This window comes from Scyliorhinus torazame, chromosome 6, assembly GCF_047496885.1.
Source record: "Scyliorhinus torazame isolate Kashiwa2021f chromosome 6, sScyTor2.1, whole genome shotgun sequence".
Classification (NCBI taxonomy): domain Eukaryota; kingdom Metazoa; phylum Chordata; class Chondrichthyes; order Carcharhiniformes; family Scyliorhinidae; genus Scyliorhinus; species Scyliorhinus torazame.
In genome coordinates this window covers 307,212,473-307,228,334 of record NC_092712.1, presented here as the reverse complement: position 1 = coordinate 307,228,334, position 15,862 = coordinate 307,212,473, and the positions used below count along the sequence as shown (strand labels likewise).

General features: G+C 48.0%; 1 protein-coding gene across 9 annotated transcripts in view; it reads right to left on the bottom strand.

Moving 5' to 3' along the window:
* Positions 1-15,862, bottom strand: part of fars2 (phenylalanyl-tRNA synthetase 2, mitochondrial) — a 612,336-nt gene that overhangs the window by 507,306 nt on the left and 89,168 nt on the right. The gene's annotated exons all lie outside the window — the stretch shown is intronic.

Sequence of the window (15,862 nt, the reverse complement as noted above, 5' to 3'; positions counted from 1 at the left end):
GTAAAATGGAGGGAAGGTCATTAACAAAGCAGCTGAATGTAGCTGGGCATAGAACACTACCCTAAAAAACACCTGCAGTGACATCCTGCGACTGAAATAATTGACTTCCAACAATCGCAACTATCTTCCTTTGTTATCGGTATGACTCTAACTAATAGAGAGCTGTCGCCCAATTCCCATTGGCTCCAGTTTTGCTAGGGTTCCTTGATGTCACATTCGATCAAATGCTGCCTGATGTCTCGGCGGTCACTCTAAATTCAGCTGTGGATTTCAGCTCTTTGTCCACATTTGGACCAAGGCTATAAGGAGGTCAGGAGCTGACTGGCTCTGGATGAACTCAAACTGAGCATCAGTGAACAGGCTATTCCTGAGTAAGTGCCAGTTGATAGCACTGTTGATGACCCCATTAATCACTTTACTGATGACCAAGAGTAGACTAATGGGAGCGATAATTAGCCAGTTTGGATTTGCCCTTTTTGTGGACATGACCTACCTGGATAGATGCCACTGTTGTAGCTGTTCTGGAACAGTTGGATAAGAGGCGCAGACAGTTCTGCAACACAAGTCTTCTGTGCTATTGTTGGGATGCTCATAGACTTTACAGTATCCAGTGCCTTCAGCCATTTGTTGATATCATGTGAAGCGAATCGAATTGGCTGGAGATTGGCATCTGTGATACCAGGGGACCTCAGGCAGAGGTCAATGGTCATTCACTCAGCATTTATGGCTGAACAGTTTTGCAAATGCCTTGGCCAGGACTCTCTGAGCCTCCGGGCTGAAATTGGGCTCGGTGCGGGGGCGGAAAATGGGGTCTCAGACCCGCGGCACTGGGACGCGATTCACAGCGGACTGGAGAATCGGCGCCAGTCGATGCGGCGTCAGTTGGGGAGCGTTGGAAGAAGCCCCTGCGGCGAGTCTTCTCGATTGACCGGCCGAATTCGGCCGGCATATTTCCGTATGGTTTCACCCGGCGGGAGCTCGGACTCACAGCCGAGCTGGCAGTCCTGTTGGGGGGTGGAGAGATCAGACCCCGGGGGGGGGCTCCACGACGGACAGGCCCGCGATCGGGGGCTACCGATCGCCGGGTGCACGCGATCCGGGGGGGGGCCTATATTCTTCAGCGCTAGCCCGCTGTGTGGCGCTGCCATGTTGAGTGGGGGCTGGCGCGAAAACGGCTGCCACACGCATGCACGGACCCACGGCCAGAAGTGCAGGGCACCATATCGGCAGCAGGAGCTACACGACGCACGCCGGGGCCCTCTTAAAACCGGAGAATCACTCCGGACTATTTGAAAAAAGTCTGGAGTGATTCGCGCCCGTTTTCCGGCGGGTATGGGGACATAGCCCCATTTTCAGAGAATCCCGGCCCTTATCTTTTGTATTGATGTGCTGGGTACCCCCATCATGGAGAATGGGATATTGTGGCACCTCATCCTGCTGTAGTTTAATTGTCCACCACCATTCACAACTAGATATGGTAGTTCTGGGGATGGGATTGCTTAGCTCTGTCTATCTCATGCCGCTTTCAATATTTGACATGCTAGGCCTGTGTTGTGGCTTCACCAGTTTGACACCTCATTTTGATGCATGCCTGTGCTGTTCTTGGCATGCCCTCCTGCACTCTTACGTTAGCAGTTTGAGTATATGCAATACTATTTGATTGGTTTAACATTTTTATATTTGTATTTTGTTTATGAGTATTGACCTGACGGTGTAGGCGGCAGAGGCGTTCGTTAAGACTGAAGGACTGGGACTGAGATGAGTGTTGGGATTTGGACTTGGTTGGTGGGAACGGGGATGGTGTTTTTCTTATGGAGGGTTTTCTATTTGATTGTGGTTTGTTTCTCTGTTTCTTGAATGGGGGGGTTCTTGCTTCCATTTGTTTTGGGTTTTGGTTTTCTTTTTTTCTTATGGGTACGATTCTGTATTGTTTTTTGGTATAAGGGAGTATAATTGGGAGTATTTGTTTTTCTCCCCGGTGCACAAGGTGTTTTCGAGGATTGACTTTTTTGTGGTGGGAAACGCGCTGCTGGCTGGGGTTAGGAGGTCGGAGTATTCGGCAATCGTGATTTCAGATCACACTCCGTATTGGATGGATATGGTTTTGGGGAAGAGGGCAGCCCAGAGGCCAGGGTGCAGAATGGATGTGGAGTTACTGGCGGACTAGAGCTTCTGTGACAAGATAGGGAAGATGATGGAGGAGTATGTGGGGCTTAATTGCGTGGGGGGAGGTCTCACAGTCGGTGGTTTGGGAGGTGCTGAAGGCGGTGGTGAGAGTACGTTTTCAGGGTACAAAATGAATTTAGGGTCTCCCCTCCTGTGGCGGAAGCGGTGGTGGGGGGTGGGGTGGTTGCATTTCTCTGATGGCATGTCATTTTAGGTATTTGAGAGTGCAGGTAGCCCAGGATTGGGCAGGTCTTTGGAAGTTTAACTTCACTTTCTTGGTGGGGAGGATGAAGGCTGATTTGCTGAGGTGGGACAATCTCCCTCTGTCGTTGGCAGACCAGGTGCAAGCAGTGAAGATGAATGTTTTGCCGCGATTCCTGTTCCTGTTTAAATGACTGCCGGTCTTTTTCCCAAGATGTTTTTTAGAGGGGTGGCCAGGTTGGTCTCCTTGTTTGTTTGGGCAGGGAAGGTGGCCAGGATTAGGAAGGTTATACTCCAGAGGAGACGACAGGTTTGGGGGGGGGTGGCTCCCAAATTTGTTGAGTAATAATTGGGCAGCGAATGCAGTGAAGGTTCAGGGTTGGAGGAGTGGTGGGGGCTATGTGGATGTGGATGGAGGCGCGCTCTTACAGGGGGTCAGTGGCCCCAGGGAAGTATATGGTGAGTCCGGTTGTGGTGGCCACATTGAAAATCTGGAGGCAGTTTAGACAGTACTTTAGGTTGGGAGCTGGGTGGGGGGGGGCGAATCATATATTCGGGCTGGGGAGAATGGATGCAAGTTTTTGGGGAAGGGAAGGGAGTGGGATTAAAGAAATTAAGGATTTGTTTCTGGGAGGGCAATTTGAAAGTTTGGAGGAGTTGGATGAGAAGTTTTCGGCTGGCGCGGGGTGAAAACTTTAGGTATATGCAGGTGTGGTACATAGCGAGGAAGGTCTTCCCGACAGCTCCTGCCTCCTTGTCGTTGGAGGCGGTGCTGTCGGCGGAGAGTTTGGAAAGGGGGGTTATCTCGGTAATTTATGGGAGGATCTTCAAGGCGGATGGGGTGTCCATGGAGGAGGTTAAGGCAAAGTGGGAGGAAAAGTTGGGCACGGTGCTGCAGGAGAGTCTGTGATGTGAGGTGCTGTGGAGGATAAATGCCTCAACTTTGTGTGCAAGGCTGTGGCTGATAGTTGGACGTGAAGTTCGGCCCCCTAGAAGCCATATTCGGGGTGTCGGACCGGCTGGAGCTGCAGGCGGGTGTGGGGGGCCTTCGTCTCACTGATTGCTCGCAAGAAGGTCTGCTTCTCCACCCAATGCCTTGGTGTGACGGGTGATGGGTTTTCCAATTGTTGAGGTTTGTTCATCATGCATTTTCGAGAATTGGTTACTGTTGACTTTTGAGGGGGATGGTTTGGGTGGGCTGGGGGGAGGGGGCTGTGGAGTTGTTCTGTACTGTAAAATTGTTGAAAATTTGTTTAATAAAAATACTTTAAAAAAAATAAGGGGATTGACCTGCTGCATTGCTCCAGCAAGCTTACAGAGATCTAATTTATTTTGGGAGAATGTCACTGGATTCTACTTCTATAGCAGTGCTTCCCAAACCTTTTTCAACTGTGGCCCTATTTTAATGCCTCAGACTTCCTGTGACCCAGAGGGGGTACAGACTTTGAACATTGTTGTGTTATGTACTCTGGGATAACACAGGCTGCAACTGGATGCAGCGTTAACCAAAAGATACTCCAGACCTTGAAGTTAGTTCAATCTGATTTATTGAACCAGTAGCACAGTTAGCACAGTTCTCTATGAGTTTGACTCTCGGCTAACCTAAGTGTGGTTACTCTGTCTGACTGAACCAGACGAGCTCTTAGCCACGTGCTGTAGGTGTGATACTGTACATACACCCTGACTCACTCTGTAGATGTTCATCAGTGGAACGAGGTGGAGTGTGAGTGCCTCGTGCCTTTTATAGTGAGATACCACCCCTGAGTGTCCCTGCCTGCTCATTGGTCATGTCCTGTTCTCTGTGTTCATTAGCTGCCTGCCTGTGCCTGTCTGTATATCATTATCTGCATGTCTGCATATCACGACATCTCCCTTTTAAAAAAATGTTTTGTTGGCATATGGGAACGTACTTGCATGTGGTGGCATATATTAACAAATTTACAAGCAGTGGCACATGTGAACGTATTTACATGTGAAGACAGCTGTCTAATGTGAGAAAACAGAACATAGCAAACAAAACAAATGTTCATAAGTCCTGTCTCTGGGGCTTGCGTCTGATCCTTGACGACCACCGGAGAGGTGGTGGTGGGGACGACAGCGCCTTGACAGGCGGGATGGAAGCCTGACTGGTGGCCTCGTAGTTCGAGGTATCAGGACGTGGCAAAACAACAGACGGAAATGGAGAAGAAAGCGGTTGCGGGAAGGCAACTTTGAGCAGGGCCCGTCTGTTTCGTTGCACAACAGAACCATCAGCCATACGTACAACATACGAGCGGGGCGCAGCCTGTCGAACAACGACAGCCGGAGCAGACCAGCCACCATCCGGTATCTTGATCCTGACAGTGTATGCCGGGGATAACACGGGAAAATCAGTGGCATGAGCATCATAGTCCTGCTTTTGCTCGTTTCGGAGCTGCTGCACCTTCTGCAGCACCGGGAGGTGTTCCAGGTTGGGCAAGTGTTTGGCTGGAAGTGTTGTCCGCAGATCCCTGTTCATCAGGAGTTGAGCCAGCGACATGCCAGTGGGCAGTGGGGTCGCCCTGTACGCAAGCAGCGCGAGGTAGATGTCAGAAGCAGAATCCGCGACCTTGCAGATGAGCTGTTTCACAATGTGCACCCCTTTTTCACCCTTCCCATTGGACTGCGGATAGTGTGGGCTGGAAGTGACATGTTTGAAATGGTGTGACTTGGCAAACATAGACCACTCGTGGCTGTTGAAGCCCGCCCATTGTCACTCATGACAGTGAGTGGGATACCATGCCTGGAGAACGTCTCCTTACAGGCCTTGATGACAGTCTGAGATGTGAGGTCTGAGAGCTTCACGACTTCAGGGTAATAGGAGAAATAGTCAATAATCAACACGTAGTCACGACCATTCGCGCAAAAAAGGTCGATGCCAACCTTGGACCATGGGGAGGTCTCGATTTCATGCTGCTGGAGCATCTCCTTGATCTGAGCTGGCTGGAAGCGTTGACAGGTCGCAAGGTTGAAGACCATGTTCGAGATGTCCTGGCTAATACCGGCCAGTAGACTGCCTGCCTGACTCTTCTCCACACTTCTCGACCCCAGGTGGCCCTCATGGATTTTGCGGAGCACCAAGCTCTGGAGACTGAGTGGAATGATAATCCGGTCCAGCTTGAGGAGGATACCATCAATCACCGTCAGGTCGTCCTTTACATTGTAAAGTTGAGGGCACTGCCCTTTCTGCCAGCCATTGGCAAGGTGGTGCATGATATGCTGCAAGAGGGGGTCTTTGGCTGTCTCCTCGCGGATACGAACCACCTTCTCATCAGACGCCGGGAGGGTGCTAGCACACAGCTGCACCTGTGATTCAATCTGCCGGATGATTTCCAACGGTTCACGAGGCAATGTGATGAAGCGGGACAATGCATCAGCGATGATGAGCTCCTTGCCAGGCATGTACACTAAGTCAAAGTCATACCTTATGAGTTTGAGGGGGATGCGCTGCAACCGAGGCATCATGTCGTTCAGGTCCTTGTGGATAATGTGGACCAGAGGCCTATGATCCGTCTCGACAGTGAATGTCGGCAGGCTGTAGGCCTAGTCGTAAAACTTGAGAATGCCAGTGAGAAGACTCAGGCATTTCTTCTCTATTTGCGCATACCTTGTTTCAGTGGGCGTCGTGGCCCTCGATGCGTAGGCTACCGGTGCCCAGGATGAAGTGTCATCGCGTTGAAGCAACACCTCACCAATGCCATCCTGGCTCGCATCTGTCGAGAAATTTGTCTCCCTGTCTGGGTTGAAAAATGCCAAGACGGGTGAAGTGGTGAGCTTGGCTTTCAGCTCCAACCACTCTGCCTTATGTGCTGCCTTCCATCAAAGGCAGTGGACTTTTTCACCAAGTCCGTAGGGCCGAGGTGCGTGAGGCCAGGTTTGGGATGAACTTGCCCAGAAAATTGACCATGCCCAGGAAGCGCATCACCGCCTTCTTGTCTTCAGGGACTTTCATGGCTTCGATGGCCTTGACCTTGTCTGTGTCCGGGCTCACGCCCTGCTGAGAGATCTGGTCACCTAGGGACCTGAGTGTCGACATGCCAAAGCAACATTTGGACCTGTTCAGCTTCAGGCCATTGGCATGGACATGGCGGAATACCTGCTGGAGACGGGAAACATGCTCTTCAGGCGTCGTGGACCATATGATGATGTCGTCCACGTACACACGAACCCCTTCAATACCCTCCATCATCTGCTCCATGATGCGATGGAAGGTCGCCAATGCCGAGACAATGCCAAACGGCATGCGATTATAGCAGTATCTGCCAAACGGTGTGTTGAAGGTGCAGCCTTCTGCTGGACTCATCCAGCTGGATTTGCCAAAATCCATATGACGCATCTAACTTGGTGAAAAAACGTGCGTGTGCCATCTCACTGGTGAGTTCCTCCCGCTTTGGGATGGGGTAGTGTTCACGCATTATATTTTTATTGAGATCCTTGGGATCTATGCAGATGTGCAGGTCTCCCGAAGGCTTTCTAACACATACCATTGAGCTGACCCAGTCAGTCGGTTCGGTTACCTTGGATATGTTGCCCTGTTGCTGAAGATCCTTGAGCTGTGCCTTCAGGCGCTCCCTCAGCGGAGCTGGGATCCGGCGTGGTGCGTGGACCACTGGCTTAGCATCAGGTCGTAGCAGAATCTTGTATCGATATGGCAGCGTACGCATCCCGTCGAACACATCTGGATATTGAGCGAGGATGTCGTTAATGCCGACCTGAAGATCCACATTGGAGGATGTCGTTGTGTAAACCCGCTGCACGAGGTTCAGCTGCTTGCAGGCATGCGCGTCAAATAGGGATGCTCTGTCTGGCTTGACAATTTCAAAACGTAACCGTGCATGGGTGCTCCGGTTGGAGACGAGTAGATGGCATTTCCGTTGTAGTCCAGGAGCCTGCAGGCTGCTGGAAGGACCTTGGGGGGCTTCTTGATGCGTTTGAAATTTCCTTGTGAGAGGAGGTTGGCAGAAGCCCCTGTGTTCAGCTCAAACTGGATGGAGCAGTGGTTGACCTGCATCACCACATGCCATTCGTCCGCAGAATCCACAGCGAGGATGGATTGAATTTGCGATAAGTTGGATGTAGCATATTCACATTTGGTAATGATGCCCACACAGTAGGCGGAGTCCAGGCATTCTTCCTCTGGATCCATTGTGCTGCCAGGATCAGAATCCTGTAATCGTTGTTGCACACTCTGAACGCGCCATCGTCGGAATTGGGAGCGCTGGCCACTGACTGCTGGTGCAGACCTGCACAAGGCTGCATAGTGTCCAGGCTTCCCGCAGTTTAAACATCGCCTGCCTCTTGCAGGGCAGTGTTTCTTTAAGTGGGCGTTGCCGCAGTTCGAGCACGTCATGACGTCGGTGTCCTGACGCTCCGTGCGTCGATGCTCCTGCGCAGTGCGGGTGTTGGCCGCTTCGTTATCCCGTTCGCATCGCGCATGTGTGGGGCCCTGGGAAAAGCATGCAAAATGGCCGCTTTTATCAATGCTGAGGCGTTGCATCCAGGAGATGGCCTGCACACTCTCTGCCTCATGGGAGGCAAGTTTCTCATTTTCAGGTGATTTGTACTCGGCATAGCGATTTTTGGCGTGCTCATGCACTGTGCATGTTTCAACCGCGACTGGCAGGGTCATATGCTCGATTTTCAGTAGCTGCTCTCTCAGAGGATCAGAGTGAACTGATCATGGAGTCAGCAATATCACCAAAGTTGCAGGACAGCGCTAGCAGGCGGAGGTTAGTTAAGAAGGAGTTGAAAGATTCATTTTTTCCTTGTAGACGCTGTTTGAATATGTAGCGCTAGAAGATTTCATTGGTGTCCACTTCACAGTGACTGTCAAACTTGTCCAGGATGGTTTGAAACTTTGTCTTGTCCTGGCCTTCAGTGATGTGAAAAGAGTTGAAGAGTTCGATGGCTTGATCACCCGCTGTTGAGAGAAGAAGCGCGATCTTCCTTGCATCAGACGCACCCACAAAGTCTGAAGCTTCGATGTACAGCAGAAACCTTTGCTTGAATGTCCGCCAGTTGGCACTGAGATTGCCGGAGGTCCTGAGCTGGTGAGGAGCCTGAATGTTCTCCATGGTGCCAGGATGCATTCGCTGATCGTCACGGAACAGACTGAGGTAAACCAACTAGATTAAGCAGTCTCCTGGTAGCATGTTGTGTTATGTACTCTGGGATAACACAGGCTGCAACTGGATGCAGCTTTAACCAAAAGATACTCCAGACCTTGAAGTTAGATCAATCTGATTTATTGAACCAGTAGCACAGTTAGCTCAGTTCTCTATGAGTTCGACTCTCTGCTAACCTAAGTGTGGTTACTCTGTCTGACTGAACCAGACTAGCTCTTAGCCACGTGCTGGAGGTGTGATACTGTAAATACACCCTGACTCACTCTGTAGATGTTCATCAGTGGAACGAGGCGGAGTGTGAGTGCCTCGTGCCTTTTATAGTGAGATACCACCCCTGAGTGTCCTGCCTGCTCATTGGTCATGTCCTGTTCTCCGTGTTCATTAGTTGCCTGTCTGTATATCATTATCTGCAGTGCTTCCCAAACCTTTTTCAACTGTGGCCCTATTTCATGCCTCAGACTTCTTGTGGCCCAGAGTGAGGGGGTACAGACTTTGAACATTAGGGGAGTTGATGAAGAGACAAGAGATTTTAAAAAATAAATTAACAACTACCGATTCACAAGCTTTTTTGCAGCAGGAATTAGGTCTCAGGAAATAATCCATTAGGCGATGCACACTAACTAAAGAAATAATGCATTTAATGGGGCTTCACAGTGGGAAGTAATTACTTTGAGTTCCATGTCAGCCAATGTTGCCTCAGAGCTCGCAACTCCAAAATATGATTTCACAACTCAAATAGAGGTTGCAACCCACAGTGTGGTAGCCCTGTTATATAGATTAACAGCTGCAAACAAATGTAGACAAGCCAATGGGCTACAACTCATAAGTTCTTAACAATTACCAGCATCAGGAAATTGGCTTCCAAACCAACAGCTAACATTAAAATTAGAGATCGATTTGAAGCAATAAACTTTCTGAACTGTATTTGGTCCTAACTCATTTGAGTGCACAATTCCTCTTCTGCATTCTTGTACAATTGGCAACCTTGCCTGGTTTTTCAAAAGCTATCCCAAAATAAGCAAATCCTTGAACTTAGTCAAGCAAGCTTTCACTGGCTCAATTTTAGAGTCTTATTGTGCTTGTCCCGATAGCCAGGCACACTTCTACTTCCAACTAACACAACCTGCAGTCAAACAAATGCATAATCACTAGAATTCCAATTGCTCACAAAAACAGATGTTATAAAGGTCACACTCCTGTCCTGCTGTTTTCTAATTACAACAGGTTTCTCAGTGAGGATGTGTACTCCTGCCAGCCTTCGAGATGGAAGTCAAAAGGAAAGCAGTTGATGTGGCTAACCTGTACAAAACAATGCTACAAACACATGTACAAAACCAATCTCCTTCCAACTGTCCGGACTACAATAATTCCTACTTAAATTATGATCCTGCAGCTTCTTTCAACCCTAAATATTTCTTGCAGCATGGTGGCATTCTAAGTTTTCTGATGAAATGCTATTAAAACCAGCAAACAGAGTCAGTCAATACCTATTCCATTAATGTTTGTGGTTGTTTTCTTTTCCCCAGACTGGTATTTACAGCCACTTAAAGCCTGAAGGAGGTCCGGACTTCAAAAAGTAAAATCCATATTGTAAGTTGGATTTTCTTTCCTCAGCTTGAAAGTTTTTTGTGCTGCAAATTGCAAGAAGTACAAGTAGATAATGGCAAGATGAAGATAACATGGAATCTGACACCTTCGTGAACGACCAAATAAACTTAATAGAGAAAGAAGCAGAGGAATGACGGAAAATGAAATACGGTGAATTTGAGTCAAATTAGTTTCGAAAGGGAATGATTGGATTAAGAGAGATAGAAAAAAAGACAGCAAAAGTTTTTTGTTGAATTTATATTAAAAACTCTAACAACAATTTACTAAGGGATTGACTGACAGTTCAAATCGCTGGATAGTAGTGGAGCTGCAAAACTGAATTCAGCTAACTTGAGCAAAAAAGGGTTCCTCCTGTTGACTTCTGTACCTTATTTTACTTGAATTCACTGTATTTCTTTCTCCGTTATACCTGTTTCTTTCTCTATCTTTAAATATCATTAGTTAAGGAGATAGTCAGTTGGACCCATCATTAATTTGGACCCTGGATGCCCCACCATCAACTCACACTTCCAACAATGTATAGTGTGAATATTTTGAGTTGAAGGGTGACAGAAAAAAATGGAGAAAGAGTGGATTGAGAGAGACTTTAATAATAATAATAATAATAATAATCTTTATTATTGTCACAAGTAGGCTTACATTAACACTGCAATGAAGTTACTGTGAAAATCCCCTAGTCACCACATTTCGGCGCCTGTTCGGTTACACTGAGGGAGAATTCAGAATGACCAAATCTCCTAACAAGCACGACACTAACCAAGATTATTATTATTAATTTACTATATTGTTTACAATGCTCCCTTACTTTGTGTCATTGTCAAATTTAGATATGTGACCATGATTTAAGTTGTTCAGAAACATTCTGAATATTTGAGGCCCTAATACAGATTATTGCAGGACATATCCTGCCAAATGGAATACCGGCCCTTTATTCTGACTGTCTCCGACTGGTTAGTCAATTTCCTAACCAGGTTAATACCTTGCCTTCAATTCCATAGCTTCAAATTTTGCTGACACTCTAATAAGCAATTTCATCAAATGTCTTCAAAAAGTTTATAAAAATAGCACATGTTTAAGTCCTCTCCACCTGCTCGTCACCTCTTCAAAATAATTAAATTTCATTTGTCAGACTTTACATAACCATGCAGGCTCTGTCTGACCAGGTGTAGGGCAGGAGTCTCCGAAAATGGGGCTATGTCCCCACGCCGGCGGGAAAACCGGCGCCAACCACTCCGTTAACAGCCCCCGAAAGTGAGGAATTCTCCAATTTTTCGGGGGCTAGGTTGACACCGGAGTGGTTGGCGCCGCTCCAGCCGGCGCCGAAGGGCCGGCGCAAGTTTACGCATGCGCGGAACGGCCAGCGTGATCTTGTGCATGCGCGGACCGGTCGGCATATTTCCGCGCATGCGTAGACCGGCCAGCGTATTTCCGCGCATGTGCGTAGGTTCCCTTCTCCGCACCGGCCCCTGGGCAATATGGCGGAGCCCTACAGGGGCCCGGCATAGAGGAAAGAAGGCCCCGATTACGGGAAGGCCACCATGGGGGCCCCCCTGGGGTCGGATCCCCCCGCACCCCTCCCAGGACCGCCCCCGTACACTTACCTGCCAGGTCCCGCCATGCATGAGGCGAGTAATTCACGGCAGCGAGACTGGCCAAAACTTTAATGCCACTCAGCCCATCGGGGCCCGGAGAATTGCTGGGGGGGGGGGGGGGCGCTGTCAACAGCCACTGACTGGCGTGGCGGGAATACCACTGGCCCCCGGAAAACGGCACTGGAGAATAGGGCAGCCAGTGTTGGGGCGGGATTCGCGCCTCCCCCCGGGGATTCTCCGATTCGGCGCAGGGCTGGAGAATCCCGGCCAAGGTATTCAGTCACTTTATCCTTAATTATAGACTTTAGCAATTTCCTGACAACAGATGTCAATAGAAACTGGTTTATAATTCCCTGGTTTTCCTCACTTGCCTTTTTGAAACAGCAGAGTGACATACAGTTCTCAATTTAAAGGAAACATTTCTGAATTACAAGAACTTTGGAACGTTATAGTTAGCACATAGAGTCATAGTATCATTGAATGATATAAGCTCTTTAATGCAGCAATCCCATTCTGCTAAAAAAATGCTTCCCTTCAACGATTTATCTAAGATAGTTAAAAACACCATACACAAGAATGGATTCTTCTTGAATTCTCTGTGTAAGGTCACTCCGATCCACAGTGCTACAACCTCCCCCATGGGTGGAGGAGGAGGAAAATCCCGAATCCACTCCAGCCAGGATGGGATGGGGATCGAACATCTGTTGGCAACAAATTGATTAACACTGGCCATCAAACTAACCAAACCAACCAGACCCGACCAGTTGGAGTTGTCGCAACATACACTTTTACATGCACACTGTAGCATGGATCTATGGATAGTGATGGTAGAGGCTCTAATTTCTTTCCATCACGTGACTAACCAGGAATCTCTCCTGTTCTGACCACCTGCTCTTGGTGTATGTGGGAAGGGTTTACAAGTTGATTCAACCTGTTTGGTTGTGTTATGAATGCACCTTCCTTGGCTATCATGTTCTGGAGTGGGACTTTAACCAGAGGGCTTCATGCCTCAGAGCCAGGAACACTACCATGCCAACAAGACCTTCTCAGGAATTTACTAGAATGTGTTAACTCACTGAATGAGGAAATTGTGGGTCTAATGTGACATTTAAGCATTCTATTATGATCCCGGCTGGTGCTAATCCTGGACAATTCAGATCCCAGAGTCAACCTGGCTTGATAGATCCTCATTTTTTTTTACAAACGGGGAAGGACAATTACTGAAAACATTCACAGGACTCTGCTAGTGTACTTTTAACACAAATAATAAAATATTTCTTAAACAAAAGAAATTAACTATATTACACTATACAAAAAAAATGGAAATATTTCAATACAAACACCAGTAAATGAGTCAAATCACACTATTCCTTCACCCCAAATATATCTTTACAGGTACATCAAATGCACAAAGATAACACAATTTACAAAATCCATCTTATACTTGAATATTCAGGCTAAGTGTGCGGTACAAGTGAACTAGTAGGCGAACTGTGATCAGAAACACCTAACTCCAAAACAAGTGACAGATGCAACCAAGCCAGATTCCTAGAATTTCTCATCAACTCCACAGAGTTGTAATCCAACAAGTCTCATTGAAACTCTGTCTTTCTCACAAAAGCTTCCAATCGCCATGATTGAAGAATGCACCTTTCAGCTCATTCCCAAACGTCGCTTCCATCAGGATTCACCTCCAAGGTTTCAATCTTGCACTCCGATATTCCTTTCCACTGGATCGCCACGTACACTCAAGCTTTATCTTTCAAGCGCACTTTCAAATATTTAGCTGTGCCAAGCGGAACACAACTGCTCCAAAGACCTGCAGTGAGGAATCACTAATCATCAGCTGCCTCTTTGGATCTTCTGTCTTCTCTCTTGCGTACCTTGCTTCAAATCTACTCCCCGCAGCTTTCTCTCTTTAATTAAGTGGCAATTGCTCTGTTCCTTACTTTTAACTGGACTTAATAGGACCTATTTCAGATTCCTGTCCTTGTCCCTTAACTTGGACTTTCTTCTGGGACCACTTTCTGTCCCACTCCCTGGTTTGGGACCTTCTCCCGGCCTTTCTCCCGTGTCATGCAGTTTGGGATACCTTCTCCAAAATAGTTCTCCTCTTCAGGTCATCTGACCTCCAGTTTCACGCTATTTGACTTCTCATCTTTTCTCCTCTGAGCAGGTGCACAGGACCAGTTCCTGATCTGCAGAACTAAAGAAACAAACTGCAGAGTTAAAGAAATGTGCTTGTGGGCAGGGCCAGTTCCTCCTCCGGTCACCGGAGAATTGCCGCAATTGCTGCTGGTGTGGTCGGCATGGTGCCGGTCGGGAGCTGCTCTACACGGCCCTCCAGGCGATTCTCCACACGTGATGGGCCGAGTGTCCGCCGAGCGCCGTTCACGTGTGATCCTACCCGGCGGGATCTCAGCATTCATGTTGCAGAGGATGGCCTGGTGGTGGTGGTGGTGGGGGGGGGAGGGGGGGGGGGGGGGAGAGAAAGAGTGGGGGGGGGGGGGGAAGAGTGGGGATCCGATCCCGGGGGGGGGGGGGGGGCCTCCACGGTGGCCTGGCCCGCGATCAGTGCCTACCGATCGCCGGGTGGGCTTCTCCTGGTGGGGGCCTATGCTGCTCCGCGCCAGGCCCCTGTAGCTCTCCGTCATGTTGCATCGGGGCCAGCGTGGAGAAGGCCTGAATTCGCGGCAGCTGTAGCACGCATGCACAGACCCGCAGCGCCTGTTCTGACGCCGGTATCGGCAGCTGGAGCTGCGTGAAGCGCTCCAATGCCGTGCTGACCCCCTGTGCGGCGTAGGATTGCTGCTCCTAGGGGCCTGTTGACGCCGTCGTAAAACGCGATGGCGTCAACACTTAGCCTCAGGATCAGAGAATCCTGCCTATTAACTGTGTATGTGCAGCCATTCCATAGCCAATGCATGTGCAGAAATCCCAAGGCCTACTGGGAACTAGAGTTTCCAGACTACTGATTCAAACAAAGCTCTTTTTCTTGGGGGTTCACCACATTTCATTGGTCAGTTTTGAATAGAATGGGTTTAAAAAAGGATAAAATTAAAATGTGATTACTTAAGCAAAGTGCAAACTCACTTGTTGGGAAAAAAAGATACTTGGGCAAAGGGCCAAGTAGTAACAGTTAATATGCTAAGTGAAATATGTTTTCGCCCAGAGAATTAAAATAAGTTGTTAGATTGTGTAGTTATTTGTTAAACACCTTACTCCCATAGTATTAGAACGTCCTTTGGTCTGTATCTGTCTACTGAGTGAGAATTTTGTGGAACAATTAGAATCTTCACATTTGAGTTAATAAGATGATCTACAACTTCCGCCAAATGATTTTCAACATGGAACACCATAAATTGGTTAGTTATAGGAAGGGTGGTAAGAGGCAGTCAGCAGGTTTCCTTGGCTTTGTTTGACCTGAATCAATTAAACTTAATGGAGTCCAAAGTCATGCTGTAAGACTCCTAGGTAACACCCACCTGGCTGTATCACTGAACCTCCAACTCTGGTGCATTCATCTTGCAGTAGGACAGGAGTACCTCGGAATGGTGATCAAGAACCAGGGATAGATATAATTGTGCAAAGATGGGAATGTCACATTGTTGACTGATTTGTCTGTGGGGCAGTCCACCCAACTCAAGCACTAATTGTTACTGAAGAAAAACTTGCAGGTCTACAGGGCTAGGATTGCCTGGAGTCTGGTTCTGATCCAATTCCTGGAGATTAACGTCTATTATTTCTCAATATGTATTTTGTAACAGCAAGAAGGCCACGGAAATCAATGTGTTGAAAATAGGGTTCAACAATGGATGGGATAACAACTATGGAATGCCACCATTTATTAACCAATAAAAAAGGTGAATATGATATCCAAAAGCACACTTCCTCATACTACAGGGGCAATCATTTTGAATCCTTTTCAGGATTTAAACATCAGTGGCAAGGATAGCATTTATTGTCCCTCCCTAGTTGCATTTGAGAAGGTGGTGGAAACTCTCTTTCATGAAGAACTGGTAGCAATTTAATACAACTGAATAGTTCGCTGGATCACTTTAGAGAGTAGTAAAGAGTCAATCATGTTGATGTGGTACTGGATTCATATACAGACCAGACAGGGCAGGGATGGCAGATTTATTTAACTAAAAC